This window comes from Mizuhopecten yessoensis, unplaced genomic scaffold, assembly GCF_002113885.1.
Source record: "Mizuhopecten yessoensis strain PY_sf001 unplaced genomic scaffold, ASM211388v2 scaffold11165, whole genome shotgun sequence".
NCBI classification, from domain to species: Eukaryota; Metazoa; Mollusca; class Bivalvia; order Pectinida; family Pectinidae; genus Mizuhopecten; species Mizuhopecten yessoensis.
The window spans coordinates 1,009,076-1,024,358 of NW_018408912.1; the positions used below are offsets into that span (position 1 = coordinate 1,009,076).

Here is a 15,283-nt window from a genome sequence, read left to right on the forward strand (position 1 = left end):
ACCTAGACATATTTGTATATATAAATAGAGAGGGAAAGGTACACACCAATACACAGCATGCTGTTACATCAGCCATATAAATATACTGGCTTGGTGTATACCACGATTTATAAATATTATCATTCAAATATTATGGGCATGCTCAATGTTCGTGGATAGTATATATGCGCCTCAGATTTAGATGTACTTAGTGTCATCATTGTGAATCGTGACAATAATCTGGCGTTGTCTTATTACATTTAATGTAATGAAATATACAGTCTATGTGTATTGAGAATCATGTGTTTGAATTTTTTTTCTTTGTTTCGTTCCATATGCATTGGCCCAAAATGTAAATTTATATAATTGTTGACAATCTGCCGCTATAAAGTAGGGGATCAATTATATGTGTATATTATGACATTTGTGTCAACATGTATATCCTCCTCCTCCTCCTCCTCCTCCTCCACTTACAGGTAGCTATTCCACTGCCCTACTGACATTTAGGCTGAGCATGTGACCTTTTTAGGAGACACCACCTCCAAGGGAGTTCAACATGTTACAGTCTGTTCACATGAAAGCATATTTTTCTGACAGAATGCGGTAATGAAAGAGGAATTTTTCCTTTTTCACAAAGGCGTTCCAATTCTCTATGACGTCCAGACAGAGATTGTACTTTTCATTTCACATAGATTTGTAAGAGGTTTTATGTTTCTCGATTCTCTTTGACTGGAGGTTACATTTGTGCTGATGTTATGCCACAATGATAGAAGTTTGCTTTGTGTTTACCCGATGTGGAGTTGAAAGCTAGCTTTCCCCTGTAACACACTACATAGGGTTTGGGTCAAGGTGTAACATACAGAATTGATCATGTTGTTTCAGTGTTTGGTGCATTATTTTACATCTTTTCTATTTCTTTTTTCACATAAAAGAATTCATTACATCAGTTTATGATGAGTCTAGATGATAATTAGCTTTAGATATTGGGATACAGCCTTACAATTGTCTTCTATGTACAGTTCCACTAATTTGTAGGACATTTTCCTTTGAAATAAAATTCTATCTTTAGTTCCATTGATAATGCATGCTGTATTAAAGACGTATTCCTTATTTTATCCTGGATTGCTGAGTTCTTCAATATCATTGCCAAAGGCGGTCAAGGTCATTTAATTTGTTACATACTATTTCATATATTAGTGTATTCGTCTTGAAAGAGGGTATCCAATAACAAAACCACAACAGAACAGTCAGGTTCAATTCTTGTAAAAGTTGCATAATTAAAGAAACATATAAGAATTCTAAAAAAAACCTAACAGACAATAAACTTTAGAAGCGTTGGTTTATTATTTGATTGATTATGAATACCTAGAAGGTTTAAATGGTTATGCTTTGGAATAGAGGTACGGTTGATAATCAGTGATCTGGATGTACTGTGTTAAGACTGTGAAGTGTGTGGTGGGGCCGGTGAAGAGTTCATCACCCCTTTGTCAGGCCGGGTATATATAGACATATTGTTGCATGTTAAGGGTATATTAACTATTATCATACTAGCTACTCATGTAATATCCTTCCGGTTGGTTACAGCACGGAAAAATCCTAGGAAAAATCCCAGTCATGCATGAGGCTACACACAGCTTGATGTTAAAAAGTATGGTAACCATCCAAGAATTTCATTTGTATGGATGTGCTAAGATTCAAGGTACAGTTTATATCTGGAAGGAACATAAGTCATAAACCTGAATAAAAGTAAGCAAGGGAGTAGATCACAGATTAGAGGCGTGAAACCATTGCGTAATATGGAGGAGGTTTCTGTGAAGCTGGAAGGAGAATTAACTACTTGTCCTATAGTGCTTTTCCATCTTTGTTGATGATGTTGTTAACTGATACAAAATTGATAAAAAAATTATCAAGTATAGGGATGAGGTAGATTTAGGGACATTTACCGTAGGTAGTTTTACTGTGGCAGTAATAGAGATCTTTGTTAATAATGCATGGATGACCATCATCCATGCATGCTACACTGATCTACTGAGATATAGGCTGACAAAGTGCACTGGTCACCACTTATAGGTCAAACGACCTGCTGACTTACCTTTATTGGCGTGTGTTATATTTGAGGACCATTCATCCAGAAGTCTGATGACTAGATTATAAATTTTTAATTACAACCTCATTACGTCGGCTTCAATGATTTAAATGGTGTAGTGTGCCGATAATGAAACTGACTGTTGTTTGTTTTAAGGAATGAAATTGATATGGTATACAGAGTACATACAAATACATGGAAACGGTCACATTACGTAAAATGTATTTAGAATAACATAAACTTGTGAAGTTAATATAATGACAGAAGATTCCTGTTTCGACTTCAGTTATGGTAGACGTAGCTATAGGCGGTAAGCCATTAGAGGCAGTCATTGCTACTTTAGTTCAGAAGTCTGTTTGAAGCTAAGTTATTTACAGTATAAACAACTTAGTTTTTAATCTAGGGAAATAAGATCGTTGTTGTTGCGTGGGGACTATATTTGTAGAAGGTTCAGGGCTATCTGGTGTAATACCACACTGTGGAGTCTCCACTAAAGTTGTGGTATTTACTGATACAGGTGACTTGTTCTTTACTCTCTAGATACCAACACATTCATTGTACATGTAGTCTTCTAGACAAGTTATGAAATTTTGAAGAATAAGAAATGTATGGTAGCTTTCATAAAATATATGTGATTCAGAATTAAGGAAAACTTTTAGTCAGTGTGAAATTTCTTTCCAGATCCAATTGATTTTTGAAAACCCACTGTGAAATGATTGGGTACCAGGGAGTTGTTAACAGCCCTTCCTTCCCTAAGTTGCCTCCCTATCATTATAGGAACTTGTTAGGCAGTGATCACAATGGTATATTATTTGGGTGTATGATTTGGAAAATTATAGCTATTTATCAGGTTGCATCAACTTCATTTGTCCTGTTGTGGATACTGCTGCCGTAACAATGTTTTAGTTAGGTGAGACACTGCCAGGGACACCTGAGAAACTCGAGTTAAATGAAGCCTAAGGCCAATTGTTCTGGTGTAATCAATATGCTTGAGACTTGATTGAGTGTCTGTGACCATAGCTGTTTCTATAGATTGATAATTACAGTCAGATGCATGCAGGTAGTGGAGAGTCTTGTATCACCTACCGTCTTACAGTACAGCAAGTCAAAGTGTGTATTTGTGACCAGCTTTGTCGTGTGTATTAACTATTACCTACATTGACATAAGTACTCGGTTGCTGTACATGGTAGCCATAAACATCAATAAGATAAGTGTTCGTTAAACTGTCCATTTTCATTGGACAACTTAAGTGGTTGTATACTGCTCTTCCTTCCTACATCATGTTTTTCTCTGTCATAATTACTACAATAAAGAAGCAGTTTAGCTTTGACATAGAATAAAATTATCAGTGCTTTGAACATTCTGGTGAATTGTTTGTTTTTGTCCTATGAAGCTGATAAGGAACTTGTGTTTCAGAGTGGCATACATCTGGTGTTGAATATGTCTCTTTATAAGGATGTAGTGGCATACATCTGGTGTTGAATATGTCTCTTTGTAAGGATGTAGTGGCATACATCTGGTATTGAATATGTCTCTATCAAAGAATTGAGGGGCATACATCTAATGTTGAATATGTCTCCATCAAAGAATGGAGTGGTTTATGTCTGATGTTGAATATGTATCCATCAAAGAAGGGAGTGGTTTATGTCTGATGTTGAATATGTCTCCATCAAAGAATGGAGTGGTTTATGACTGATGTTGAATATGTCTCTTTGTAAGGATGTAGTGGCATACATCTGGTGTTGAATATGTCTCCCTCAAAGAATGGAGTGGATTTTGTCTGATGTTGAATACGTCTCCATCAAAGAATAGAGTGGTTTATGTCTGATCTTGAATATGTCTCCATCAGAGAATGGAGTGGTTTATGTGTGATGTTGAATATGTATCCATCAAAGAATGGGGTGGTTTATGTCTGACGTTGAATATGTCTCCATCAAAGACTGGAGTGGTTTATGTGTGATGTTGAATATGTCCCCATCAAAGAATGGAGGGGTTTATGTCTGATGGTGAATATGTCTCCATCAAGGAATGGAGTGGTTTAGGTCTGATGTTGAATACGTCTCCATCAAAGAATAGAGTGGTTTATGTCCGATGTTGAATATGTCCCCATCAAAGAATGGAGTGGATTTTGTCTGATGTTGAATATGTCTCCATCAAAGAATGGAGTGGTTTATGACTGATGTTGAATATGTCTCTATTGGAGGATATACTGACAAGTCTGATGCCTGTTGGAGAATTAAGTGATATGCATGTGATGAAGAATATGATTTTTGGAGGATGGATCGACGTATGTCTCAGCTGTTTTTTGTGTAAATGTATCAGACCTGTTTTATGGTTTCCTATAGAACGATTTATGGCAGACAATAAGCTTTACCTTTGTCTATGTGTCATATCTGGCTGTGATAATGCAGACAAGTTGGCCTGGTCTGGGTAATAGGTTGGGAAATCTGTATATCTATGACTTCTTGTCTCATCTGTCCTCTCATAAAAATGTCCATGTTTTACCCAACTGATGCTGACAAACAATAAAAATGTGATTTTAAGTCTGATATTGAGACAATGATGCTTTTATGATCCTAATTCAACATGGTATAGTTTTAAGGGAGAGACTTGTGTATGTTTTCAGTATCTGTCATCTGAACCATCACACCAGATAAGTTACATTGATAATGACCAGTGATACTATAGAGCCTGTGATGCTGATGCTTTATTGATTTCTGTAATGACACAAATGTCCGAACTAGGAATAATAGCTTATTGGCTGACAACTGACCACTAAAGGAAATTAATATACTGGGGGTACCGACCATGATGATGGGCTGGGATTGCTGACCGTTATAAAGGGCAGGGGTTAACCCGGTTGCTGACCATTATAAGAAGCTGGGGTTGCTGACCATGATAAGGGGCTGGGGTTGCTGACCATGATAAGGGGCTGGGTTTGCTAACCATGATAAGGGGCTTGGTTTGCTAACCATGATAAGGGGGTGTGGTTGTCAATCCTGATAAGGGGCTGGGGCTGCTGACCTTAAGAATGGGCTTAAGGTTGCTGACCATGTTCAAGGGTTACAGACGTTGTAGATGATGTTGTGCCCATCTTGAATTAGTGTCTGCCTTTGTCTTGTGTTGGGGTTCACTGAATGTGTGCTACATGAATCGAAGCTTGGAGTACTGTACGGCCAGGCAGTGCCCTGGGATGATATTTCACTATTATTGATCAGTAATGGTTGGTGGTGGTTCAATTCAAATCTCTCCTAATGACTTATCAGTCATTCGGTGTATTTAGATAGGTGTCCTTTAACTTGTTTTGGAAATGAGTTTCTCTATTGTAGTATAATTACCAACTTTGCTAGGTGTATATGGAGAAATGTGAAGACACTGCATACAATCCTCCAATCAAGATAGACAGGTAAGGTGGAAGGTTATGTAAAGGTTAGGATAAAAAGGTACGGTGAAGGTCACTTTAATTCATTCACCCCTGAAACACATTTGAACTCTTCCAATTCAAAGGTTGGAATAGTTCATTATGAAATTTCAGGGGTGAATGAATTAAAGTGACCTTCACCGTACCTTTTTATAAGGTAAGATAAGGTGAAGATCAGAATTAAAAGTTAATGTGACGGTTAATATAATAGAAAGGTAGGGTCAAGGTTAATATTGACAAGTATGGGGGAAATTAAGTTTCGTGTATAAGGGAACGGTAAATGTTAGATTACACAGTTTCAGTGATAGTCCAGATAAGTAGACATTGCAAAGTGGTATAAAAGGTAAAGGACATGGTGTGTTTTATAAAAGGTGAAGGACATGGTGTGTGGTATAAAAGGTGAAGGACATGGTGTGTGGTATAAAAGGTGGAGATCATGGTGTGTGGTATAAAAGGTGGAGATCATAGTGTGTGGTATAAAAGGTGGAGATCATAGTGTGTGGTATAAAAGGTGGAGGTCATGGTGTGTGGTATAAAAGGTGAAAGTCATGGTGTGTGGTATAAAAGGTGGAGGTCATGGTGTGTGATATAAAAGGTGAAGGTCATGGTGTGTGGTATAAAAGGTGAAGGACATGGTGTGTGGTATAAAAGGTGGAGATCATGGTGTGTGGTATAAAAGGTGGAGATCATAGTGTGTGGTATAAAAGGTGGAGATCATAGTGTGTGGTATAAAAGGTGGAGGTCATGGTGTGTGGTATAAAAGGTGAAAGTCATGGTGTGTGGTATAAAAGGTGGAGGTCATGGTGTGTGATATAAAAGGTGAAGGTCATGGTGTGTGGTATAAAAGGTGAAGGACATGGTGTGTGGTATAAAAGGTGGAGATCATGGTGTGTGGTATAAAAGGTGGAGATCATAGTGTGTGGTATAAAAGGTGGAGATCATAGTGTGTGGTATAAAAGGTGGAGGTCATGGTGTGTGGTATAAAAGGTGAAAGTCATGGTGTGTGGTATAAAAGGTGGAGGTCATGGTGTGTGATATAAAAGGTGAAGGTCATGGTGTGTGGTATAAAAGGTGAAGGACATGGTGTGTGGTATAAAAGGTGGAGATCATGGTGTGTGGTATAAAAGGTGGAGATCATAGTGTGTGGTATAAAAGGTGGAGATCATAGTGTGTGGTATAAAAGGTGGAGGTCATGGTGTGTGGTATAAAAGGTGAAAGTCATGGTGTGTGGTATAAAAGGTGGAGGTCATGGTGTGTGATATAAAAGGTGAAGGTCATGGTGTGTGGTATAAAAGGTGAAGGACATGGTGTGTGGTATAAAAGGTGGAGATCATGGTGTGTGGTATAAAAGGTGGAGATCATAGTGTGTGGTATAAAAGGTGGAGATCATAGTGTGTGGTATAAAAGGTGGAGGTCATGGTGTGTGGTATAAAAGGTGAAAGTCATGGTGTGTGGTATAAAAGGTGGAGGTCATGGTGTGTGATATAAAAGGTGAAGGTCATGGTGTGTGGTATAAAAGGTGAAGGACATGGTGTGTGGTATAAAAGGTGGAGATCATGGTGTGTGGTATAAAAGGTGGAGATCATAGTGTGTGGTATAAAAGGTGGAGATCATAGTGTGTGGTATAAAAGGTGGAGGTCATGGTGTGTGGTATAAAAGGTGAAAGTCATGGTGTGTGGTATAAAAGGTGGAGGTCATGGTGTGTGATATAAAAGGTGAAGGTCATGGTGTGTGGTATAAAAGGTGAAGGACATGGTGTGTGGTATAAAAGGTGGAGATCATGGTGTGTGGTATAAAAGGTGGAGATCATAGTGTGTGGTATAAAAGGTGGAGATCATAGTGTGTGGTATAAAAGGTGGAGGTCATGGTGTGTGGTATAAAAGGTGAAAGTCATGGTGTGTGGTATAAAAGGTGGAGGTCATGGTGTGTGATATAAAAGGTGAAGGTCATGGTGTGTGGTATAAAAGGTGAAGGACATGGTGTGTGGTATAAAAGGTGGAGATCATGGTGTGTGGTATAAAAGGTGGAGATCATAGTGTGTGGTATAAAAGGTGGAGATCATAGTGTGTGGTATAAAAGGTGGAGGTCATGGTGTGTGGTATAAAAGGTGAAAGTCATGGTGTGTGGTATAAAAGGTGGAGGTCATGGTGTGTGATATAAAAGGTGAAGGTCATGGTGTGTGGTATAAAAGGTGAAGGACATGGTGTGTGGTATAAAAGGTGGAGATCATGGTGTGTGGTATAAAAGGTGGAGATCATAGTGTGTGGTATAAAAGGTGGAGATCATAGTGTGTGGTATAAAAGGTGGAGGTCATGGTGTGTGGTATAAAAGGTGAAAGTCATGGTGTGTGGTATAAAAGGTGGAGGTCATGGTGTGTGATATAAAAGGTGAAGGTCATGGTGTGTGGTATAAAAGGTGAAGGACATGGTGTGTGGTATAAAAGGTGGAGATCATGGTGTGTGGTATAAAAGGTGGAGATCATAGTGTGTGGTATAAAAGGTGGAGATCATAGTGTGTGGTATAAAAGGTGGAGGTCATGGTGTGTGGTATAAAAGGTGAAAGTCATGGTGTGTGGTATAAAAGGTGGAGGTCATGGTGTGTGATATAAAAGGTGAAGGTCATGGTGTGTGGTATAAAAGGTGAAGGACATGGTGTGTGGTATAAAAGGTGGAGATCATGGTGTGTGGTATAAAAGGTGGAGATCATAGTGTGTGGTATAAAAGGTGGAGATCATAGTGTGTGGTATAAAAGGTGGAGGTCATGGTGTGTGGTATAAAAGGTGAAAGTCATGGTGTGTGGTATAAAAGGTGGAGGTCATGGTGTGTGATATAAAAGGTGAAGGTCATGGTGTGTGGTATAAAAGGTGAAGGACATGGTGTGTGGTATAAAAGGTGGAGATCATGGTGTGTGGTATAAAAGGTGGAGATCATAGTGTGTGGTATAAAAGGTGGAGATCATAGTGTGTGGTATAAAAGGTGGAGGTCATGGTGTGTGGTATAAAAGGTGAAAGTCATGGTGTGTGGTATAAAAGGTGGAGGTCATGGTGTGTGATATAAAAAGTGAAGGTCATGGTGTGTGGTATAAAAGGTGAAGGACATGGTGTGTGGTATAAAAGGTGAAGGTCATGGTGTGTGATATAAAAGGTGGAGGTCACGGTGTGTGGTATAAAAGGTGGAGGTCATGGTGTGTGGTATAAAAGGTGAAGGTCATGGTGTGTGGTATAAAAGGTGAAGGTCATATTGAATTTGACATATTTACTAGGTTTAGAGGACTGAATACAGGATTGGACAGGAACTGTTAATTCAATTAAATGTTAATTCTCAGATCATATAAGTATGCAAATCACACATTATCAAAAGAATTAGGAGTGACACTTTCCATAGATACAGCATGGATGCTGGGATTGCCAGAGGTAGAACTGGAACAGGGTATCAAATCTTCTAAGCTGCTCCTAATCATAAACACTTTCAAGTTCCTTTTCACATTTTTTCCTGTTTCTGTAGATGCTATCAAGTATACATGAAGATTTTTATCTTTGTCTGGCAGGAGAGATTGTGGATTTTTCACAGTTATGAGCAGGATTGATTAGTGCCAAATGGCCCTGGGTTTTCAGAGCAATTTAACCCCTGTCAGAACCTCAATCATTCTTAACTAGAAAACATGGACTGGTCTTGACATGAAAAATCAAATTCAGATTAAAAGTTTGAGAAATATATAAAAAGGATACTCCTTTATGTATCAACATATATCAGTGTGTCGAAAATATTATGTCAGTATGATATATGTGGTGTTTTTCGTATAGGTGAATGTTTGACCATCGCTAGCTTTTTAACAAGGATTTGTTCTAGTAGGATATCCTTTGGAAAGCAGGGAATTCCAGTCTAGTCTACGTACTGGCCCTCCTACCACTGACCACTGGCCTGGAGAGGCACTTACTGCCAGTGACTGGTCAGATGGATAGATTACTTTCAGATTTGACCGGAAGGTAACACATTGAGACCAGGCAACTGTGAGGTGTTCTAAGTATTCTAAATAGATCTGGTGTATAGAATGGGTGTAGTTTACAATAAATACAAACCATCTTGACTTTCCTGACTTTTATTAAGGCAGTCCTTTCCATTGTGCCCACCTCCAGTAAACATGTGCAGATCCTTTTTATGTGGTGTTATTAGCATGAACTTCCTTTCTTTAATGCTCATTTCCATAGCCTATTCAGATATCAGCTGGCATTTACTACCTCAAATTAGGCACCTGATCTTTTCAGATCTTACTGTTTGGTCGATCTAGTTCTAGTTGAGTATGTAGTCAGTGGTCATATGCTGTACTGACAGTTATAGACCACTGCACCCTTCTAGTTGTTCTCCTACATGTAGATCTGAGTATGAAGTTTGTGTTAATTCTAACCCCTGCCTATTTCTAGATATTTTTCTTGTCTCATTTGTAGATCTGAGTAGGTACAATAATGTATGGTCCTGCCTTACCCATGTCTCCTTCTCTCACTTGTAGATCTAAGTAGGTACAATAATGTATGGTCCTACCTTACCCATGCCTCCTTCTCTCACTTGAAGATCTGAGTAGGCATGTCCTACCTTACCCATGCCTCCTTCTCTCACTTGTAGATCTGAGTAGGTATGGTCCTACCTTACCCATGCCTCCTCCTCTCACTTGTAGATCTGAGTAGGTATGGTACTACCTTACCCATGCCTCCTTCTCTCACTTGTAGATCTGAGTAGGTATGGTACTACCTTACCCATGCCTCCTTCTCTCATTTGTAGAACTGAGTAGGTATGGTCCTACCATACCCATGCCTGATTCTCTCACTTGTAGATCTGAGTAGGTATGGTCCTACCTTATCCATGCCTCCTTCTCTCATTTGTAGATCTGAGTAGGTATGGTCCTACGATACCCATGCCTGATTCTCTCACTTGTAGATCTGAGTAGGTATGGTCCTACCATACCCATGCCTGATTCTCTCACTTGTAGATCTGAGTAGGCATACGTATGGTTCTTCTTTACCAATGCCTCCTTCTCTCACTTGTAGATCTGAGTAGGCATACGTATGGTCCTACCTGACCTATGCTTCCTCTCGGTATTGAGTTATTTCGGGATCAAGATAACCTTGACTTTGTTACTTGGTTTTCTGTGATTTGTTTGTAAATTTGATATTGGATGATTTGTCACATTGATATCAAATTTCCTGTTTCTTTCATGCCATATTATTAGCCTGATGTCTGGGTTAAGCCCACCCTATGGTACAAAGGAGAGATGGAGTTCTGGTAAAATTACTGTCCTGATTAATGAGCTATTAGACAACTAAAGTATAATTCCTACTTCTGATGTCATATTCCATACATTTGGATATATATACTTCTACATATCATGTCTAGCTGCTGTTCACAGAAATTCAATAGTTGTGGGGGTTTTCTTTGCTGCAATTTTAATGTTTAAATTTACAAATATTTTTTTATAATATGAAAAGTTCAATGTCACGAAAAAGTAATATAAATTGTGATGATGATGAATTCTAACAGTATAGAATCTGCACTGAAGCCAATGTTTGTATGAAGTTGATTGAGAAAACATCCCCTGTACACTGTTTCTGCATACGACCAGGTTCGTAGTTTACTGTCCCCAGTGGCTGTGTGTAAGGGATGGCTTTCACAGAACATTAGACTCCAGGGTTTCCATACCAGAGAGTTTTGGTTGATTTGCATGTATCATCAAAAGCAATCCTCATCTTGATACACTGCTAGGAGGTTCACACTTGGAGCGGAGTCTTCAGAACACTTCTCATGCTAGCATCCTGTGGAGATAATGTTTATGCCTTCATACTGTGGTAATGGAAATCTCAAAAAAAGTCTGGTAGAATAAGAAATATCATAGTCACTCTATAACTTCTGAAAATCTGTAAAATGCACTGGAGGTTTTATTTGTTGCTCAGTCCCATTTTCCTGCAATCCAGGACTGAGTTTTCTGGACCAGACGTTTTGGTCCTCTGGGACCAAGTAACTACCTTGTGTGTCGGAGGCTCATGTTCTTTTGTGTGTGATATGGATCCATCAGCTTTTTTTGGCCTAATGGCGATTATGTTGGCCTTTGGGGAGCCATGAATCCGGCTTGATAACTTTTGTCACTGTGTCTCAGATGGTTTCACATAGAATCCTGAACTGTTGTTGTCTCGGGCTCGTTCACTGTGCCTTCTATGGTTCAACTTGGAACCCTCAACTGTTATTGTCTCTAGACTGATGTGCCTTAAATGTTTCCACAAAGAACCCTGAACTGTTGTCTTTAGGTTGATGTGTCTTAAATGTTTCCACAAACAACCCTGAACTGTTGTTTTTTGCCTCTGGGTTTTTATCGCCTTGCCTCATGTGGTTCCACAAGGAACTGGACATTGATTATTTCTAGGCTCCTTTCGGTGTGCCTCTGATGGTTCCACCTGGAGCCCAGAACTGTTACTGTCTCTAGACTCATGTAGTTGTGTGTTAAATGATTTCCCATTGAACTTCACTGTCGAGATTGGTCTGATGAGTCGCTATGCCTCAGATGGTCACTAGACACTTTCATGTTGCTGCCTGATGAACCATGAACTGCTGTCTAGCTGACATTCAATGTTACTTCCCATTTACAGTTCAAATAAGTTTCCATCACAGTTGTAACATCTATGAAATTCTTTTCTAATTCTTTTCTTCAATATTGATCAGTCTTGTCAGCTGAATGTCTCACCTGCATATTTCAAGACATTTAAGAGATGGAGGCTAATTTCTTTTGTTGTAAAAGGTAATTGGATCCAGTTGGGTTTCAGTGATGATCACAGTACGGTTGAGTTAATCCTTTGATGAAGATTATTCAATAGTTACTTGTGTCCTTTATATGCTTCATGAATATTGATATCTGTGTCACTGACGTGGTGGTGGCAGCCAGTGAATAGGGCTACTCAACACATTATTGAAAACACTAAAACAATTTTTTACAATGATGAAAGGCTCCTTGATATCAGTGATAACTTGCAGTTTGGAGCTTGTTTTTTATCAGTAAACATACGTGATTATGTATCAAAGTGATCATTTATATTAGAAGTTTATTTTTTTAAGTATTTTATATTGATACAATAAATTCTTGTAAGAGAACAATTAGTTCATGTCTTCTGTTCTTTTAATATGGCTTCCAGATATCTGTCTGGCATGTACAATATCTCAATGTGAGGTATATGGTTTTAGTTCAGAAAAATAGATGTCTGCACTGGCCATTAAATGTATTTCACTTGAATCATAATTCCAAAGTATAAATAAATCATGTCATATTATTTTCTTTGTTGTCGATGGAGTATAGCGAGAAGGGCTTACCTGGGTGCACAGGTGTCCAATACCTGGAACGAACTGTGTGACCCTTCATCGTCTGGGGAACCGTGGTTATACACATGGTATCTAGCGATATCATAGACACACTACTGTTAAAGGGAGGCCAGGCTATCAGAGGGATCAGGTTATATGATGAGGGATCTATACATATGACCAGAGTCCAGGTTTTAATGTACTGCTCTACAAATTGACAAGGGACAAAAAATTGAAACTGATAGGCAAAAAAATGTACTGGAATAAAAAGTGATATGTTAGAGTTCTTAGTTATCAGTATTGTAGCTATGTCAGTGTGGAGTCCCTTAATATCTTGGGTATGATTTATTGTGAGATGGCCAATTTTCTGCTGCTGTCTGCTACAGAGGTGTTGAGCTGGCTATCATAGCTACTGCTGCCTCAGTGCATGTTGTCTGCTTACCTACTACACTTGACATATGATTGTGTTGCAGTACTTGGACGACTGCTATGCATCAGTTTTTGTCCAGAATGTTTCCGCTTTGTGTTAAAAAAATGAATCACAGAAAAAAAGGTTGCCTGAACATGTATGTACGTATAAGTTAGATGTATGACAGTGCTATTCTACGAGACGGTATGTCACAGTAACGTAGATTAGGCTCTTTCCTGGTGTAGGAGAGGTTAGTTTTTCAATGCATACATCATTAAGGTAGCCGATGTCTGGTGTCATCAATAAATCATTTTGTGTAACTAGCTTGTAACAGTGGGAGAAAAAAAGTGAAGTGCACAGATTAAAAGGTTTGATGTGGATTAACATTTAGTCTGACCCATCCATCCCCCCACCTAACATCACTGTGTGGGACAGCTAACACACATTTAGTCTGACCCATCCATCCCCCCCACCTAACATCACTGTGTGGGACAGCTAACCCACATTTAGTCTGACCCATCCCTCCCCCCACCTAACATCACTGTGTGAGACAGCTTACACACATTTAGTCTGACCCATCCCTCCCCCACCTAACATCACTGTGTGTGACAGCTTACACACATTTAGTCTGACCCTTCCATCCCCCACCTAACATCACTGTGTGGGACAGCTAACACATAGAATTCTATTTACAGGAGCAACACAAACAGAGATATCTTCAATTCTCCAAGACTCATTGTATTCTACTCAATGGGTCATTTCGAGTAACTAAATATTTCTTTTTATTTTCATGTTTCTCTGAAAATTAATGAAAACAAAATAAAAATTCTTTTAAAAAAACAAGAAAGTTCACAGAAGTGAATAATAAAGATTGACACTATTTGAATGTGATGGTCAGAGAGGTAATCGACATGGTCAATGTTGACGGACCATGTAACAGTATTTGTCTTCTGTCTTACTTATAAAGGACCAGAAAACTCTGAGTATGTCCTTCATTTATAAGCAAGTTTGACTGCACCTGTCAATTAGCAGTTAATTTCCAGTTATGGAAAAGTTAAATCTATAAAATTGATGTTGAATCAGAAATGGAATTAAATAACATGGTTTAATCTTTAAACATGACCCGATCATTGACAGAAATGAGATTTAAACTTACTGGAATATCTGTAAAGGGATGGATGAGAAATCAATAGAGTGGGGGAACTAACTGCTTGTGTGACAGGATTACTGACAGATTGATGTCATCCAGGCATTTACAATGGAATTCCCAATCTATGCCATGTGTTTTGTCAGCAATCTTTGCACAGACTCAGTGATATTTTCACCACTCACTACACAGGCACATGTAAACTCGGTGATATTGTCACCACTCACTTCACAGGCACATGTAAACTCGGTGATATTGTCACCACTCACTGCAGGTAGGGCGTAAGAATTGTACCTGCTGCCCCCAATTGCATGATCGTAAGAGGCGACTAAAATTGGGACCTTATCTCTTCTCTCCTTTCTAAATAACTTTCTTCTTCCTAATGTCTCCCTTGACAATGCCTCACTTTTGGCCATTTGTTGAGCGTTCGCCCCTGTGAGGAAGGCTTTGGGTTCTGTCCCCTGGCCGAGACATACCAAAGTCTTTAACAATGGTAGTTTCTACTCCTGCTTAACGCTCAGCAAATTAGGAGTGGGACGACTGGTTCGCCCGTTGTCAGTATAATGTGACCGGGTGGGGCGTCCTGCTGGGTGTCTTCGGCAGTATGTTTCAGTGAGGTAGCACTATAAAGTCGGCATCAGTTCCGCGCTATCACAAGGAGACAAACACGAACATATCGCAGCCTCCCAAAATACACACACATACACTACACGCATGCATCTTGCACACAGGGGAGGCCATCCTTAAATGACATTAGCTGTTAATAGGACGTTAAACAAAATCAAACAAACAAACAAAAAAACTCGCTACACAGGCACATGTAAACTTGGTGATATTGTCACCACTCACTACACAGGCACATGTAAACTCGGTGATATTGTCACCACTCACTACACAGGCACATTC

The 15,283-nt window shown here is 39.1% G+C and overlaps 1 protein-coding gene across 2 annotated transcripts in view; it reads left to right on the forward strand.

Annotated features, from left to right (window-relative positions):
• The window catches only part of LOC110467186 (zinc finger protein aebp2-like), a 98,660-nt gene that overhangs the window by 25,468 nt on the left and 57,909 nt on the right, over positions 1-15,283 (forward strand). The window lies entirely within an intron of this gene.